Below are 18,572 nucleotides of genomic sequence, written 5' to 3' on the forward strand. Positions count from 1 at the left end.
GAAAGAGAATGTGCTCAGAATAGTGTTTTTTTGGGAATCTGGGGATGATTGACAGAGGACGGAAAACTCCACTCAATCACTTTGTTCTGGCTGCTGTCAGAGTCAGGACTGTGGGCCTGCTGGACTCACACCATGGCCGGAGCTGGCACCTCTCGCATCTTTAATTCGCAGTTCTGGGCTTTGATGGTTCCCAGCTGTCTTTTCTGCGGGCTGTGTGTGTCTATCTCGCTGGCATCTCTTCTGGCCCATTTGTCACTGTGGCTCACAGATGTCATGCAATTTCTCCGCTGCCCGGGTGCAGCTCGCTGGCACGCAGAGCTCCTTTCTTACTGTGCGAGAGAATCTTCCAAAAACCCCTGCAGGGCCAATATGCCTTCTGTGGCACTAAAACATGGGCCTGTGGAGGCACCCCCTCCCCTCGTTGCCATGCTGGCTGGCTGGCTCTTTGGGAAACGAATCAATTCACAGGCCCCTGCCCCCCCCCCCCAATTCAGGCATGTGCCACACCGGCCTTGGAGACTACTCTGCTGAGGAGGTTAGAATGAAGATTGCAAGAAACCATCAGGTCACCATGGCAACTGGTATACCAGAGGGAATTGCCTTATGCAAGGATGATTAGGGAGAGGAGAGAAATATGTATGATCTTCAGCTTGGTTTTATGGGGTGGAGGGGAATCAATAGCTCACGGAAAGAGGAGCAGTGCTGGTAGGTTGGGGTTTGTGATGGGTGGTCTGTTCTTTGGAAGGCAGGTACGCCACAAAGTAACACTATGATGTTCTGGGTTCGAGTCTATTCAGCCAATCAGAAGCAGAACTTCAGGCTTCACATAGTTGCCAGGTTCTATCAAGAACAGGCAAGAGGGGATCAGGCCTTTGGTGTTGCACTGTGGTGGCTGATGCCCATTTGGACTGGTATGGTGGAAGGCAAGGAGGCCATAGTAGGTGGAGCCAGACTGAATGATGGGCAGAGTCAGAGCCAATGACAGGTGGAGCCAGCTAATTCTAGTTCACTCCTCATCCTCTTTGCCTGATGTGGTCTTTGAGGTAAACAGTAAGACTAAGCTCACCCAGTCACTGCCACTCTCTGGATTGGTTGTGAATTAGAAGGCAGGCAGGTGGGGCCCAACTGAGGTTGTGGGGCAGTTCCCCATTCACCCCAATGGACCAGCCTTTCATAGGCTAGCAGTATCCAAGCAATGGAATGCTGTCTCCCTGGAGGTTTGGACAAGGCTCCCTATGCTTCAGAATTTCTATTGGACCATCACGGCTAGAAATAGGGGAGAAATCTGATTCAGTTCACATATGAATCCAGTTTTATCAAATCTTCACCCTCCAGAAGAATGTGAGAACCAAAACACAGCGATCGTTTGAAATTTGCACATCTATGAATTTTGCAGTGCAGTTCTCCAACCAACCAATGTTTATGAAAGTTAGGTAAATGTGTGCCTAAATATGAAAGTGTTAGTAAAAATAACATACCAAAATGCATTATACTAGGATAAATTGCATGCACAAATATGTACATGAGGCAAAACGGCATGCAAAAAATTGTTTATTAGGGAAAATTTTGCACACCAAAATGCTGATGAATTTTCATGAGGATTAAAAGCAAAACAGAATCTGCAGATTGCTGTCAAAATGTGGGAAACGAGATCTAAAATAGGAAAAAATAGAAACTGAAGGAACTGCGATTGGCAGATTCCACCCCAGTCAAGATCTGCACCATTTTGCTGGTCTTTCGGTGAGGGTGTTGCTCTTGAGGCTTGTGGTTACCTGTAAATTCTTTGGTTTTTTACTGGTATGTTTTCACTGTGAATGTTTTGGGTTTTTTTCATAGTAATTTAATTGCTGGTTGTAATTTTATCTGTTAACAGCCTTGGGGGGCCTTGGGGCAGAGAGGTGGCCTATATACATATTAAATAATCAAACAAAGCAATAAAGGTCACATAAGCAGTGAGGTAAAGGAGTCACATAACCCACTCCCCATTGGACCTAGGTGCAGATTCCTGTTGCTTGGTTGCAACGTGCCTAGAGTATAAATGCTGCATGGATTACACGACCCCTTTGCCTGGTGGCATCTGCTTGGTCTGAAGGGGTTGTGTCATCTGGAACAGTGTGGGGTCACGTGACTCCCCGTTGCAATCTGTTTGGAGGACAAGCTGGGGTTAGTGTGGCCCTGTCATTGGTACATTATCTCTGCTTGTTCCACCCCTTGGCTTTGCTCTGTCCCCACTGTGGGAGGCAGTATGCCTCTAAATACCAGTTGGAGGGTGAGGCTGTTTTGCTCATGCTTGTGGGCTTCCCATCGGGGCACCTAGTTTGCCATTGCAAGAACAGGATGCTAGACTAAATCAGACTTTGGAGGCTCTTCTTATGTTCTATTGCTAATAATTGTGTGTGTGTGTGTGGAGGACATCATTGCAATGCTGACGTTTTAGACCGTGGATCCTGTTTCCTAGGACTATGGTGGCAGTAAAGAAGCAGGTTTGTTTTAAGGAAGAATAAATTTCTTCCTCTGTAGCTGGTAGGGGATTGTTTTTTCCCCCCGGTGGAATTTTTATTTTATTTTTTAAAATGGTGCTTGCATGCAGCGGAATGAATGCGTTCAGCGATGAAGGCGGCAGGGCACGGATTATAGAGTGTGCAGGGAAAGTTAGTAAATTTGGACCCATTTTATGGAGCCAATAAGTGTCAAGGCGATCAGTGCAGCAGAAGCAGCAGCAGCAGGGGAAGCAAGAAAGGCCCCAAACAGAGAGGCTGGTGGACTTTTGGTTTTGGGAATGGTGGTGGCGGCATGCCTGTGTGCTGAGAGGATAATGCCCAGGTTTTGATAGCTTGGGAGGGAACGGAAGAGAGAATTGTTGATAAATTGCACCAGTGACCAAGTCCTAAAGGAGGCAATGATGGACTCCCAATTACGCTGCTAAAAGCCTTCCAGACATGTCGCCCTTCCAGATGACCTGTTTGTTCAGCATTCATCCTGATTTGCTTTCACAAAGCTTACGTGGTGGTTAGACCATGTCCGGCCTTTATTGAGCATTCATTCTGGTTTGTTTATGACAATGAGCATCCATCCTGATTTACAGTACTTGCACGGTGATTGCCCTTCTTTGGGTTACTGATTCGTCCATTCTGCATTTTTCAATGCCTTTCTTCGCCACTTGCCGAACTTCAGCTGTTGTTGATTTTTGTGTGCTAAGGCAACAGAATGTTTTAACGCACTTCAACTGCATGAACCTAAAGTTGTGGTGTGCTCTTGGATCCCTGTCACAGAATAGTGAGGGCCCGGAGGCAGCCATAGTTGTAACAGGCTAGTAAGATAACGATCATTCTGTCAGGAGGGTGAGTCTGGAGAGGATGCCGGTATGTTGCAAAGCACCATGGGAGGGGAGAATCATTTTGTGTGCAGATGTCTGTGGCTGCCATTCATGTCTATGGGATGAGATAGGGGAGGTTGCAGCCATCTTTCTTCACTTCCACAGAAGCTATAGAGGGATATTCTGAGAGGAGCAATGGCAAGTTCTGAAATTTGCTAAAAAGCTCCCCTCCCCAGCTGCCTGCCAACAGGACCACATCAGGTAAACATAGGAAGCTGACTGATACAGACTGGCATCAGCTATCCAGGGTTTCAGACAGTGGACATTCTTGGAGATGCCAGAGACTGAACCTGCAAAGCAGATGCTCTACCACTGAGCTACGCCCCTTTCCCTTAATCAGACCATTGGTCCAGCTAGCACAGTATTGTCTACATTAATTGGCAGTGACCCTCCAGAACATCAGGCAGGGGTCTCTCCCAGTCACCTTTTGCATGCAAATAATGTGCTTGGCCCGCTGAGATTTTGGTGGCAGCACCCCATGATGGGGTGAGCTCCCATTGCTCGGTCCCAGCTCCTGCCAACCTAACAGTTTGAAAGCATGCCCCAAAGTGCATGTAGATAAATAGGTACTGCTCCGGTGGGAAGGTAAACGGGTTTCCGTGCACTGCTCTGGTTTCACCAGAAGCGGCTTAGACATGCTGGCCACATGACCCGGAAAAACTGTCTGCGGACAAAGGCCGGCTCCCTTGACCAGTAAAGCGAGATAAGCACCGCAACCCCAGAGTCGTCTGCAACTGGACTTAACTGTTCTTTACCTTTACCTTTTTTAGTTTCTTTTATTCAGGCTGCAGATGTGCCTCAAATGACCTCCACTCATCAAGTGCCTTGCGTTGCATTCCCTGTGCAGCTTCTTTAAGCCCAGGTGGGTGCAAGGAGGCCCATGCCATTGGTGGGCCTGATCCCTGGGAGCATTTCCACAGGGGCCGTCTGAACTCCTGCAGGAGCTGTAGTGGCAGCTCCTCTCTCCCCACGCTCCCTCTTTTCTGTCCAGGGAGATTATTGGTGATATTAAGGCCAATTAGCATGTTTGCTTTTTATTCATGGCCATTTGTTTTCCTGTGACACGAAGCATCTGCTGGGCCAATAACGGGACTGTCTGTGGGGTGGGGGAAGCAGCCTCCATCCAGCCCCCTCCCCCTCCCTCCTTCCTGGACATGAGCACAGGCCCTGTGTGGGTCGTCTGTGGCAGCCCTCGGCCACTGCTACCAGATGGGAGGCTATCATCAGGAGTGGCAAATAGCCCTGTTTTGTGTAATTGACAGATTGTTATCAGCAATACTTGACTTGTGCCTAATAATAATAAAAAGGAGAAGGGGGGAGAAGAAGGGAGGCGGAAACCTGGCACCGCTTCTGATGGCTAAGCAGGGGAGAGCTTGGAAAGCCTCTTGTCACATCTGAAGGGCAAGGGAGTTAATTAGGGCTGGTGCTGCAGCCTGTGGGTGCAGCTTGCTGGTGTTGCTATGTGCGGAAGCCCTCTCGACGTTTCCTTCTCTTTCCTGCAAAGAAAAGCCTCTTGACTTTTCAGGTAGGACAAGAGGGGGAGGTGACAAGCAGGAAACCCAAGAGATGGCATTTCGTCAGTGCAGAATGGGGAAGCTACAGTGCAACCACATCTTACAAGGGTGTTCAGTTCCAAGAGTACCATGTAGACACGAAAACATGTATACCCCAACAATTCCTATGGAACTGCCCCCACACGAGTGGCCCTATCCTTCCAGAGCTGGCAGGCTGAGTGGGCCATGCCCCTCAAGCAAGGCAGAGAGCTTAAAAAACCTTTCTGCTCCAGGAAAACCTGGCATGGAAAGAGCTTTTAAGCTCTCTGCCTTACCCGCATTTAACATGCGAAATTTTGCCCAGCCGCCCGCCAAACTCCTATGGTTGAAACTGCGTTAAGTTCAATGCACATAAGATACAATCAGACTACATTTGCAAAACCTGTTGCCCATTTGGTGTGTACGGAATGGAAAATCTGTCCCAACAATATAAATCTCAGGTGTCAAGGGCCAGGGTAAAGGGGTGAGTCTCCAGCATTTGCTCAGAACTTCCTCTCCCCGTATAAAGCGACCTGGACTCTGTGTTCATTATCTGAGGCCCTTCTTCGTGTGCCTCCTCCACATGAGGTCCAGAGGGTGGCAACATAAGAAAGGACCTTTTCTGTAATGGCTCCCCATTTGTGGAATGCACAAATATATTTTTAGACACCAGGCAAAAAATGTTCTTCTTCAACCAGGTCTTTGGCTGATTAATATTCTACAGCCTTTTAAAAGTGTTTGTGGATTACTGTTTCGTTGTTTCCATTTTAACTATTTACTTGTATTTTTATCTTGTGAACCGCCCTGAGATCTGCGGATAAAGGGCAGTATATAAATCCCCCCCCCAAAGCTGTATAATGAAGGTGCCAGACACACCTTTGTGGGGAGTTCCAATGTGGGTGGGTGGCTCATGCACCCCCCCATCAGGTGGTGTGGTGTGGTAAGGTGGGTGGGGTGTTGGTCATCTTGGGGGCTGACTTTGGCTCAGTCTTGGGGCTGCCCCTACACTGTTGCCTATTATATCCAGTGCTATTTTTCTAGAAAAAGAGGTGCCGGAACTCACCACAAACACCTCCTTTGTTCTCTTATAAAGGCAATGTCACCAGCCTGAGAGGTATCGGAACTGAGTTCCAGTAAGTTCCAGCTGAAAAAAGCCTTGATTGTAACCATATATAATTCTTTTTTTGTCCCCATTCCTCTGCTAGGGGAGGTTTCCAGGGTCCTGCACCTCTGATAAGCTGCATGGTTTTGGGAAGAGGTCTCAGGTTGCAGTAAGCCCAGCCTGCTCTTTCTTTTTAAATCACTGCACATTCTCTCACACTGGCATTGCCTGGTCCGATTTTAAATAAGCCCTCTCCTGCGGTCCTTTGCTGCTTCCCTTGGGAGTCTCACTCTCCTGCCTAATAGAATTTTCACCCTCCCCGATAACCCCCTTTCCGCTCTATTCCTGGCTCCTTTCGCCTTCATTGCTGCCCATTTTTTCTTCTGTCGATCACAGATGACACAATCTGGCCCCCATTACTGCAGCAGATGAGCATCACATTGCCTTTCCTGTATTTATTGTTACTGGAAACCCCAAGAAAGGCAGGGCAGTGTCATTCTATTACAGTCTATCTAAAAGGGAACAGCAAATGAGGACCCAAATGCACCAACAGAGCACTTAAAAAGCAAATACAAGGTCCTCTTCTCAGTTCTACTGAGATTTTGTATGTGGAGTGTTTGGTGTAGAGAGATGGCAGCATTGCCTTTGCTTAGCAGAGGCAGGACCAAGGCTGGGCAGTGAAAGTTGGATCCCCTCTTTGACCAAAGAGCTTTGACTCTGGGGAACGTTGAATGTGATTTATTTCTTGTTGTGCTATAGTGAGTGCCTTGGGGCTGTATTTGAAAATAACTGAGCTACTTTGTAAATGAGTTTGCAGTTCTGGGTCTTGGTGAGAATAATTCCCCCAATTTTTGGGCTTCATTTTCAGGCCATTAAACTATGTGTGTGTGTGGGCATTTTGGCTGTTATTGAGGGCAGCGTGCAGGATCAGTGCTGGATGTAGGGCAGTGCAGGTGATTCCCCCACACAGGGTGCCGAGCCGAGGGGGTGCCCCAAGACCTACCTGTGGATGAGGCATCCTCGTGGTCAGAGCTGGCATATCAGCATTCACTGCTTTCTCCTGCCTCTCTCCCAGAGTCACTGCTGAAGTCAGGAGATTCACTTTCCTGGACCAGGTGCAGTGGCTAAGCAGATGCCCATGGGAAGCTCAGTGCAAAAGCCCCCAGCCCTCTTGTTATTCCCAGGAACTGGCAATCAGAGGCATACTGCCTTCAGCACTCCAGAGGCAGGACACAACATAGTGATGGTCACCCACTTGGATGGCTTGAATACAAATTCAGGGCAGTTAAGGCTATCAATGGATGATAAGACTATGGGTGGCTGGTTGGCATGATGGCTATGCTCATGGCCGGAGGCAGTAATGCTTATGAATACCAGCTGCTGGAGACTGCCAGAGAGGAGAGTGCCCTTGTGCTCATGTCCTCCTTCCAGGCTTCGCATGAACAGCTGGCCGGCCCCTGGGAGAGCAGGTCTCACCCAACAGGCTCTTTTAACATTCTTACGTAGCAAGCACCACTAAACCCAGTGGGACTTGCTTCTCAGATGGTACCATGATAGCCCATTGATTATTTAATTTCTATACCACTTAATGTATTAAAAATACGTATTTCCAAGCGGTGTACACCAAAGAAGCAGCAGCAGACAGTTAAAACAAAATGTTGCAAAGAGACGCAGTCACACATAAAAATGTTACATTAATACGAAGTTACTAATAAGTATCAATCAATATCCATTCATTTTCCTTCTTTAAATCTTGCAACTGCCTACCCCACCTTGTTCAGAGCAATGCAGACCTCCAGCTTGCTTCAAACCCTCTCCGCAGCAGGGAGCAGCCGGAGGACCCTGCCAGCGCCTGGCTTTTCTCTTCCCTGCACTGGAGAGTTTATGGAGTCATTAAAGAAGGCAGCTGGTCCAGTTTACAGCCGAGAGTCCTGCTCAGTTTACCCTGAGGGTTAGACTTTGCGGCAAGGTAATCACATGGAGATCCTATGTGGGGAGGGGCATCAGAGACCCTGTGTGCTCTGTGGAATAAACCCTCGAAATGGGGAAGAAAGGGTAAAATTCTGTAAGATTGGTTTGAGCTGAGCTGCCCTCCCGACCGCATCTCCCCAAGCTCTTTTTCTTGAACAGGGAAAATCCTGGGCAGCTTTTATCTCCGTATATATAAATGTGTTAGTGGCATTTCTCCTAAAAGTATTCAAAGCTATTTACAATCAAATAATAAAAAACACAGAATAATAAAACCCAATTTAAAATGCCGATAAAAATAAAAAACCTGCAGTGTAAAAAGGAAAACGTCACATGACACAAGCCAGGGAGAAGCGACCTGCCAGAGTTAGCAAGAGGAGACTTCATGTGGCCCTCTGCTCCTCTCCACCTGGCCCTTGGAACTCTCCAGGCCACACCTTTTGCTGGCCCTCTGTCTCACTGTCCTTGAGGGTTTTTGCCTGGAATTCTGAATTCTGATAATGTTTCTTGCTTGCCTGGATGGAGGAAAGACAGGAATGTGAGACGGTGCCTGGAAGCTAGCCTACAGTGCCTTTCAATCATCTTTTTTTGCTTTATTATTATTATTTATTTACATTTATATGCTTTGACTTTTTTTAAAAAAAAACACCAGTCAAGTTGTGTATAGCTTTTATGAAATAAATAATACATAAATTGTATGTGCCCCCACCATCCCTGAGAAGCTTGCCTAGGAAGGAATGTGACTGTACCCCTGACCTAAAGCCTGAAGGTAAAGAGGCCCACCTGTGTTGTCCATACTAGGTTAGAGGGTTGGGCTCTGGGTACATATATCAATCCTGGCCATCGCAGGGCCTGATGCCTCATCCTCCTGCGCTGGTGCACCCAGGGCCAAACAGCTTAACAAGCAAGGCTTCCGATTCAACCCCCTTGTCAGCACAAATTCTCTTGATTGGTCCAGCATGGTATAAGTGCCATGAATGATGATTTTTGCTTCTCATTTTGTATTTGAGAAAGACCCCTTCTCCAGACTAGGGCTGAAATATACACCATACATTTAAAGCACATTACACCACCACCCCAAACCCAAAGAATCCTGGGCACTCTAGTTTGTTAAGGGTGCTGAGAATTATAGTTCTGTGATGGGTAAACCACATTTCCCAGGATTTGGGGGGGGGGGAGAGATAGAGGAGATGTCCTTTAGATCTATGGTGTGTAAGCTGCCTGGGTGGCTTTTAAAAAACCTTTGATGGGAAAGTAGGATAAGGGGGAAAGAATCAAACAGCCCCTTCTCCTTTCCCCTCTCTTCCCCTTCCTGACTTGCAGCTGACAATGCATCTTTGTCAGGCTTTTATACGTTCCTGTTAATTTCACGCAAAGTGCCCTTGATGGATCTCTTGTTATTTTTCGTGAGCTGAGCCATAAATTTGTGACATCTCACTGTAGCAATCTGTTAAGTGCATCTTGAGGGTGGCGGGGAGGAAGAAGGGCTCTCTGTGGGTCTGCATGTGCCTGTTACATACCACATGGGGAGAGAGAGAGAGAGAGAGAGAGAGAGAGATATGCTGGTTCCCAGAGGTGGTAGAGTTGGAGTGGAAACTGACCAGGAGACTCTGCCTAAACCTGGTGCTTCTATGTTGTGCCAATTACTTCTTCTGGAGAGGCCAAGAGAAATGTAGTTTAACTGACACCTCCCCCACCACCCTCACACACTTCATTTACTCTATCTCCCTTCTGCGTCCAAATTTATTATAGGTCATGGTTAGGAATTCAGTCCAAGCTCCCTCCCTCAGAGCACTCTTTGCAGTAATGGGTTGTCATGTCCCAAATAGGAGTCGCCTTGTCAAATTGTAACCTATCCTGGAATTTGCTGCTGAAGGGTGGAAAATTAATGTTATCACCATCATCTGACTGACCATAGTGATGACAGGAACCTGGACTAGATGTGTCTCTGCTCTGATCCAGCAGCCAGGCCCTTCTTATGCCCTAATCTTCTCCCTCCCTGGCACCTGAACCATTATTGTAATTGTGCCGTGAGTGACAGGAATTCTGGGAAATCTTCCATGCCACTGAGGAATCGGGATTGGGGCTGAAGAATGAGGGGTGGAATCCAACCTTGTTGTGCTGCAGTGTCATCTGCCATGTGACAGGGTCTGAACTGGGATCAGAATAAAACTATTTTCTTTGACATGATTAGTTTGCCATGCCCAGTTCTAACCTGACCCATTACTTCCCTCTGCTTCTCTCTCTTGGTTTTCCTTTGGAAGGGTGAAGTACCTTTGAGAATTCTGAATGCTCCCCACCCCGCCCCCACAAGCAGGCAGGGGAAACTGGAAGATAGAAATTGCCCAAAGTGGGGGCCGCCCTATTGTGGTGGTGGACAAACTTAAGAACATAGGAAGTTGCCTTATACTGAGTCAGATCCTTGGTCCATGTAGCCCAGTATTGTCCACACTGACTGGCAGTGATGCTCCAGGGTTTCAGCCCTGCCAGCCCGTGTATTGGGAGGTTTTTAATGCTTTTATGTTTTTATATACAGTGGTACCTCAGGATGCAAATGGGATCCATTCCAGAGCCCCGTTCGCATCCTGAATAGAACGTAAGATGCGACAGTGCATCTGCGTATGCGTGGGTCATATTTTGCCACTTCTGCGCATGCACGTGACGTCATTTTGACCGTCTGCACATGCGCGAGCGGTGGAACTCGGAAGTAATGCGCTCCGTTACTTCCGGGTCACCGCGGAGCACAACCCGAAAATACATGAAGCATATTTATCCTGAGGTATGACTGTATGCTGTAAGCCACGCAGAGTCGCTGGGGGAACCCAGCCTGGTGGGTGGGGTATTAATAATAATAATAATAATAATAATAATAATAATAACCTGGAGATGCCATTGGGGACTGAAGTAAATGCTCTGCCACTGAGCTGTGCCTCAAACATCCGTCCCCTCATCTCAGATTCATTCACACACACTGAATTCTTGTGGAATGTTTAGTGGAGGAAACAACTGGGGTCTTTTTAAATTTTGCCCTGAGAGAGTTCAAAGAGGAAAAAACAAATTCTGCTTGAGAAACAGTGATGAACCAGATGCCACCAAGGGGAGGTTGGCAAGCAGAACTGTTGCTCAGAGGCATGCATTCTGCTTGATGGAGGGCAAGAAGGCTTGCACACTCTAACACTTTGTAGAATGCAGAGATGGATGTTTCACTTATCTCTCATGCACACTCATGAATACACACACACCTGACTGCTCATTGTGTCCTTTGTTTGTATGCATGGGGTAACATTCCCTGCCTTACAGTCTCTGTGATCCTCATCTCCACACAGCTGCCCTGTACATAAATAACCTCTGCTGGTTCCTTTGTCTCTAGAGGGAGACTTGAAAACAATGGAGACCCACCAAGTCCACAATGGGGATGAGGAGCTCCGTAGACAGTGTGCAAAAGGAAGGAAGCAGCCAATAGGCAGAGTCTTTTGTGCAGCAACAAAGACACCACTTCAGGAGAACATTAGAAATGGCCCAATACTGAACTAGGCTCATCTGGACCATAGGTGGGCAAGCATTTGCCCTCAAGAGCCCTTGGTGGTGGTGGGTGGGCTGCATATTCGTTGGTGTGCCAGGGAGGCTGCTATTCATCCACAGCCATACCCACTCATTCTCACACTCCTGATAACTTATCAAACAGCTGTGGAAGTGATGTCCGGGGGGGGGGGGTAGGATTTCCAGAAGGTGGCACTTTGTCTGGGATCTTCAACAAGTAAACCGGAAAAAAGTTTTCAGGGTGTCCTGGTTTTTACTTTTTGAAATATGGCAACCCTGCTTGAGCCATCCACCATTCTTGCCCTGCGCATGCACACTTGCTATGCCTAACCTCCAGGGCTGGATCTAGACACATCAAAGAAGTTTTTTCAGTTAAACATGTTGCAAACTTTGTATGAGAAATCAGGTTAGCAAAAACAGAACTCCACAGTGCCATCTGGTGTCACAGTGTTAGAATGCATAAACAATGCATATAATGCATATTTTTTTTCTTTGCCAGTGTAGCTAGATGTCAGGGAACTGCCATCGGAGAGACAGGTGGTGGACAGGCTACAAGAGAATAGGAGAGAATCTGCAGTAGAAGAGGGAACCAGCAGGGGGAGTGCAGGAGTCACAGCGGAGGGGAGGCTCTGGGATGCTTCCAGTGAGAGTAGTGGAGAGGTAACGGGACCCCCGTTGGGAACGCCCACCCTTCGCCGGAAACTGTCACGCAGAGAGTCTCGAAAGCGCATGTCTGTCAAAGAGCTTTTATGTTGGCGTAAATTCCGTAGACGCCCACTGTCAGATTCTACCAGCGACTGACGGAGTCATGCTTTGGGGGCTCCGTTAGTGCATCGGTTTGGATGACCAGCCAAACCCCAGAGGGATCAAGCTTTTACGCACAAGCAGCTCACTATCCCATCACAGCAATCTGACAGTCTTTGAAAGCAGCTTGTGCAAGCAGAAGGCATCATGAGCGAACCATCCGGAACCGGAGGAGCAGGAGCGGGAGCTGGCGCAGATCCAAGCCTGGAACAAAGGTACAGGGCGTTGGAGGTCCAGCTGGCACTGCAAACGGCGAGGCTCGAGGAGAGGAGGGCTCAAGATGCAGATAAGGGGAAAACCACCCCACTTGCCAGACGGGTGCCTGGACTGGTGCAGAAATTTGGGGGGGATCCCCGGAACTATCAAGCCTTTAGGACAGAGATGCAATATGCTCTCAATCTACTGTTTGATGACTTCCCCGACGAGAACTCTAGAGTGGCGTACGTGATTGGCCATCTAGAGGGAGGGGCGAGGGACTGGGTTCGGCCCCTGATGGCAGCCAATAATGAAATCTTAAAGGACACAATGAAGTTTTTCCGCGCCATGGACTTGATGTTTTCCAGCGAGATCGAGCAGGGAGTGGTGCGCAGGCAGTTAATGGCGTGTAAACAGGGGAGCCGATCTGTACGTGAGTACTGGACTGAGTTCACCATGCTGATTCATAGACTTGGGTGGGACCTTGCTAGTGAACCTATTCAAATGCTGTTTGAAGAAGGTCTCTCTCCGGCAGTGAAAGATGAACTTTCCCGGGCGCCTAGGGCGGAGTCTATGGATCAGCTGACTAAATCAGCGCTGTCCATTGGCGCATGCCAGGAAGCTAGAGCTATGGAAAAGCGGGAAGGAAAGGGGGAACGTTGGAAGGACTTCCGCATTCCAGAGATTCCGGAGCAGCCTTTCCCGCCAGCAGAGCCGATGGAACTTGGAACAGCGCGCGCGCGCGCAGTTTCAAACACCAGTGAAGGGCGGAAGAAGGAGGGAAAGAGCGGCAAGAGATGCTATCTCTGCCAACAGCCAGGTCACTTTGCCAGAGTCTGTCCGCAAAGGAAGGAATGGCAAGGGATGGCGGGAACTGTTGGGGGGAAGGAGGAAGAAGAAATCACGGAGCCAGTAAAAGCCAACGCCTGGTTGCCAACATCAGGGCACAGCAGCCAGGCCAGGGAGTAATGAATGTGCCCACGCCGGAACCTCCAAGACCAGCGCTTGTGATAGAGGTGTTGCTGGAACTGGCAAACGGACACCCACTGAAGATAAAGGCGCTATTGGATTCAGGTAGCTCATGTAATTTCATGAGCAAAGAGTTTGCAGCTGCACACCAAATACAGACTATCCCATTGAGTAAGCCTTTGCAGGTTACCACGATTGATGGGAGGGAGCTGTTGGGAGGAGAAGTGAGCCAACAGACTGTACCAATGATAATGAGGGTGGCACGACACACCGAACTGATAGCGTTTAACGTAGCCACCTTGGGAGGAGCTCCTATTATCTTGGGTATGAGCTGGCTGGCGCTACACGATCCGCTAGTAGGCTGGCATCAGAGAGTGGTTTCCTTTGGATCAGCACATTGCCTAGAACACTGCAAGGAGGGAGAGGCTCAGGCAGGCGCCAGGGGCACTCTAGCAGGGATGGAAGTGATGGACAAAGGGAGGGTGCCACCACAATACGCTGACTTGCTTGACGTATTCAGCGAAAAAGAAGCAGATAAACTGCCCCCGCACAGACCCTTTGATTGTCAAATTACCTTACTCCCAGGAGCACAATTGCCAGTGGGCAAGCTGTATGCAATGTCAGACAGTGAGATGCAGGAGTTAAGGGAGTTCATTGACAAGAATCTCAAGCGAGGTTTCATCAGAGAGTCACGAGCGGTGGGGGGCAGCCCAGTGTTCTTTGTGGACAAAAAAAACACGGGCAAGCCCAGGCTTGTATGTGATTTCAGGGCCCTAAATGCAGTGTCAGAACCAGTGACTTTCCCTATGCCCAGAATTGATGACATTCTAACACGGGTGAGAAAAGGGAAAATTTTTACCAAGCTGGACCTTAGGGGGGCATATAACTTGATACGTGTGAGAAAGGGGGATGAGTGGAAGACCACTATGTTCACCCCCTTGGGGGCCTTTGAGTACACCGTTATGCCTTTCGGATTACAAGGGGGCTCCGCCTGTTTTCAATCATTCATGAATCACGTCCTGGGGCCACTGCTCTACAAGAACTGCGTAGCGTTCTTAGATGACGTTCTGGTGTACTCAGACAATGAGGAGCAGCATGTGCGAGATGTAAGAGAGGTACTGAGCAAGCTGCGAGAAAACCGGCTGTGGGTGAAACTGGAGAAGTGTCAGTTTCATACCAAGGAGGTGGAATTCCTGGGGTACCGGTTGTCTGACAAGGGATTGGCCATGGATCCCAGCAAGGTTCAAGCGGTACTGGAATGGAAAACACCAAAGACCAAGAAGGACGTGCAAAGGTTCCTGGGCTTCGGAAACTTCTATAGGAAGTTCATCAAAAACTTTGCCCATTTAACAGCGCCCATCACGGATTGTCTTAGTAGCAAAAAGAAATTTGTTTGGACGGGAGAAGCGCAACAAGCGTTCGAACGCTTAAAGCAGGCGTTTGCGTCGGAAGAGCAACTCTTGCACGTGGATCTACAACAACCAATGAGAGTGGAGACTGACGCGTCAGACCGAGCGGTGGGGGCCGTTCTTCTCCAGCCGGGAAAAGATACGTCTGAATGGAGACCGTGTGCATTCTTCTCGCGGAAGTTGAACAAATCAGAGAGGAACTACACAGTGTACGACCGAGAACTGCTCGCCATTCATGAAGCATTCCGGAAATGGCGGCACTTGCTGATTGGGGCGCAGCACAAGGTTCAAGTCCGAACTGACCACAAAAATCTGGAATACTGGAGAACAGCCCGAGTGCTGAACCAGAGACAAGTGAGATGGGCCCAGGAGTTCTCCAAATTCCACTTTGAGATTCGTTACGTACCCGGCTCCGAGAACGTGAGGGCGGACGCTCTTTCCAGGAAACCTGAGTACTTAGAGGGGGAGGGAGCGCCTGAGGCAAGGCATGTAATCCCTGAAGACCGCTGGGTGTGTGGGGCGGCATTGGTGGGGCAGAGGGAACTGATAGAGGGTACGGAGAACGATGAATACGCCCAAGAGAAACTCAGAGAGCTCCGGAGGACAGAGGAGAACACAGGGGGGTTCGAAGAAAAGAACGGGGCGTTGTATTACAAAGGGGCACTGTACATACCCGACGGGGAACTGAGGGGCAGAGTACTCAAGCAGTTGCATGACAGCCCCACAGCGGGACATTTTGGACAGCACAAAACCATGTGGTTGGTTACCAGGGAGTTTTGGTGGCCCAAGGTGAGGGAGGACGTACGGGAATATGTCAGGGGTTGCGACAGGTGCCAGCGAGCGAAAGGAGAGAGGGTGGCGCCAGCGGGGCTATTACAACCCTTACCCACGCCCGAAAGGCCATGGGAGGCAGTATCCATAGATTTTATGACAGACCTGCCAAAATCCAAAGGCAAAACAGCTGTCATGGTGGTGGTAGATCAATTAACCAAGATGTGTCATTTTATAGCTTGTTCACATGCAGTCACAGCGGAGGAAACCGCCAAGTTGTTTGTAGAACATATTTTCAAGTTGCATGGCGCCCCCTTGAGGGTGGTCAGCGACAGAGGGAAACAATTTACTTCCAGGTTCTGGAGGAAACTTATGAGCTTACTGCACGTAGAACTCAATTTCTCAACTGCCCGGCACCCAGAAACCAATGGGCAAGCGGAAAGGGCAAATGGGGTTTTACAACAATACTTGAGGTGTTATGTAAAGGACAGAGAAAATGATTGGGTGGATAAGTTACCTCTAGCAGAATTTGCCTACAACAACGCGGAGAACGTGTCCACAGGGATGAGTCCCTTCCTGGCAAATTATGGGTGTCACCCCCGGGCATTCCCAGGAGAGGGAGGGGAGAGGTGGAGCGTGCCGGCGGCGGAATATTTTTTTGAAGAGATGGAGGCGATCCACCGTCAGCTTCAACTTAACTTAGAGAAAGCCAAGGAAGAATATAAGAAGCAAGCAGACAGAAATAGGAGGGAAGGTGAAACTATAAGGGTGGGGGACCGGGTGTGGTTGTCCACCCAAGGGCTACCGTTCAAGGGCGGGAGTAAGAAATTGAGGCCCAAAAGATTGGGACCCTTTGAGGTCATACAGCAGGTCAACCCAGTGGCATTCAAACTCAGGCTGCCCAGTCACATGAAATTACACCCAGTATTTCACAGGTCATTACTGTCGCCGTACCGAGAGGGACGCGAGTGGGGGGAGCGTGAGAGAGAGGCCACCCAAACGCCCGTGATAGAAGAGAGAGAGCGCGACATGAACGTGGCAGGAATCATTGATTCCAGGTGGAAGGGGAATCAGGTGGAATATCTGGTAGAATGGGAGGGGGAAGCAGAGTCGGAAAACACTTGGGTACCAGCAGAGGTAGTCAATGACGAGGTTTTAATAGAAACATTTCATCAGCGTTTCCCAAGAAAACCGCAACCCGTGGCTCGATTTAGAAGGGAACACTTTGGGACCACCGATGAGGAAGGAGAGTTTGAAGGGTTCCCAGAGTCAGGGGTGGGTGAAGAAGCCGACTCCGACGAAGAAGAGGAAGACGGGGAGAGAGACGGTACGCCGTGGCCGGAAGTGTTAGAATCCTCGGACGACGAGGAGAGTTCCTTCAGGGGCTTTCCGCCCTCACCACCAGTGGGAGAGGAGGCGGGAGGGGGTGAAGGGGGCCCTGGGGGGGAGGTGGATGTCAGGGAACTGCCATCGGAGAGACAGGTGGTGGACAGGCTACAAGAGAATAGGAGAGAATCTGCAGTAGAAGAGGGAACCAGCAGGGGGAGTGCAGGAGTCACAGCGGAGGGGAGGCTCTGGGATGCTTCCAGTGAGAGTAGTGGAGAGGTAACGGGACCCCCGTTGGGAACGCCCACCCTTCGCCGGAAACTGTCACGCAGAGAGTCTCGAAAGCGCATGTCTGTCAAAGAGCTTTTATGTTGGCGTAAATTCCGTAGACGCCCACTGTCAGATTCTACCAGCGACTGACGGAGTCATGCTTTGGGGGCTCCGTTAGTGCATCGGTTTGGATGACCAGCCAAACCCCAGAGGGATCAAGCTTTTACGCACAAGCAGCTCACTATCCCATCACACTAGATCATGTGTATTCTGTCTGCATTTTAAGATTAAAATAAAATGGTGTGCAGGCAATGCAAAATTCCTGCCAAGAAAATTTGGATTCTGTGATTTGTCTGAATTATGCAGTTAGGGCGAACTGGCACATTTTTGCTTTCACTGTGCATAAATTTGTTCTACATTTTCTTGCTGTTTCACCAAATCAGTAGTTGTGTGGCTCGTGGGCAAGCAGCTCTGCTCCGACAATTGTTGCCAGGCCTGTCCTTCCCCAGTCTTGTCTCTTTTTGGAACGCAGCTTCCTTAGGTTGACTGTGCATTTGTGTGAAGTACTTTTCGTTTTGTGATTCAGGATTAGTTTCCCCTGCATGCCCCTTGGAGTGCGCTTATTTCAGGAGAAAGTGTGGCTTATGAAACACTCAGATAAATAACACTTTGTCTTTCTTCATCTTACTGCATGTTAGTTTCACATGATACCTTCTTTCTTCTTTCCATCATTTTATAAATTTCTATTTTGTCAACCTCCCCCAGCCCAACCTCCCCCCCCTTATTAAGATACATGAGTACTGACTTTACATACTTATACCTAGAATTTCCTCAGAGTATCTCTCTCTCACTACCTTCAAGCCCCTTCTCAAAGCCCACCTTTCCCACAATGCCTTTGGCTCAGTTAATCAGCCTCATCCTATGGGAAAACTAACCAGATGTAACTGAAGCCCTAATATATAGGGTGGTATTCAACTAAGTTTTACCTAGAGCATTGGATTGTATGGGCTTGACTGAGCTACATTTATTGGTTTCAGTGGGTTTACTCTGAGTTAAACTTAGTTGAAGACCACCCATTTGCTTCCCCAGTTTTACTGACCCTTCCATCTTTTCAGTGGCCCTTCCAGGTTCAAATGGATTGCAACTCCTTGAGGCAGGAGCTTGTCTTTTACTTGGTAAAATATTGTGCACATTGATAGCACGTGATGATGATGATGGTGGTGGTGGTGGTGGTATTTTGCAGAGGACAGAGCATGCCCTTCAGAGCATGCAAATACTTCCTCCCGACTTTCTCCACTCACCAGCTCTGA

At 48.8% G+C, this 18,572-nt stretch overlaps 1 protein-coding gene across 4 annotated transcripts in view; it reads left to right on the forward strand.

The window, feature by feature from the left end:
* The window catches only part of ADGRB2 (adhesion G protein-coupled receptor B2), a 170,476-nt gene that overhangs the window by 52,356 nt on the left and 99,548 nt on the right, over positions 1-18,572 (forward strand). The window lies entirely within an intron of this gene.

Source organism: Podarcis erhardii (assembly GCF_964252035.2).
Source record: "Podarcis erhardii genome assembly, chromosome: 7".
NCBI lineage: Eukaryota > Metazoa > Chordata > Lepidosauria > Squamata > Lacertidae > Podarcis > Podarcis erhardii.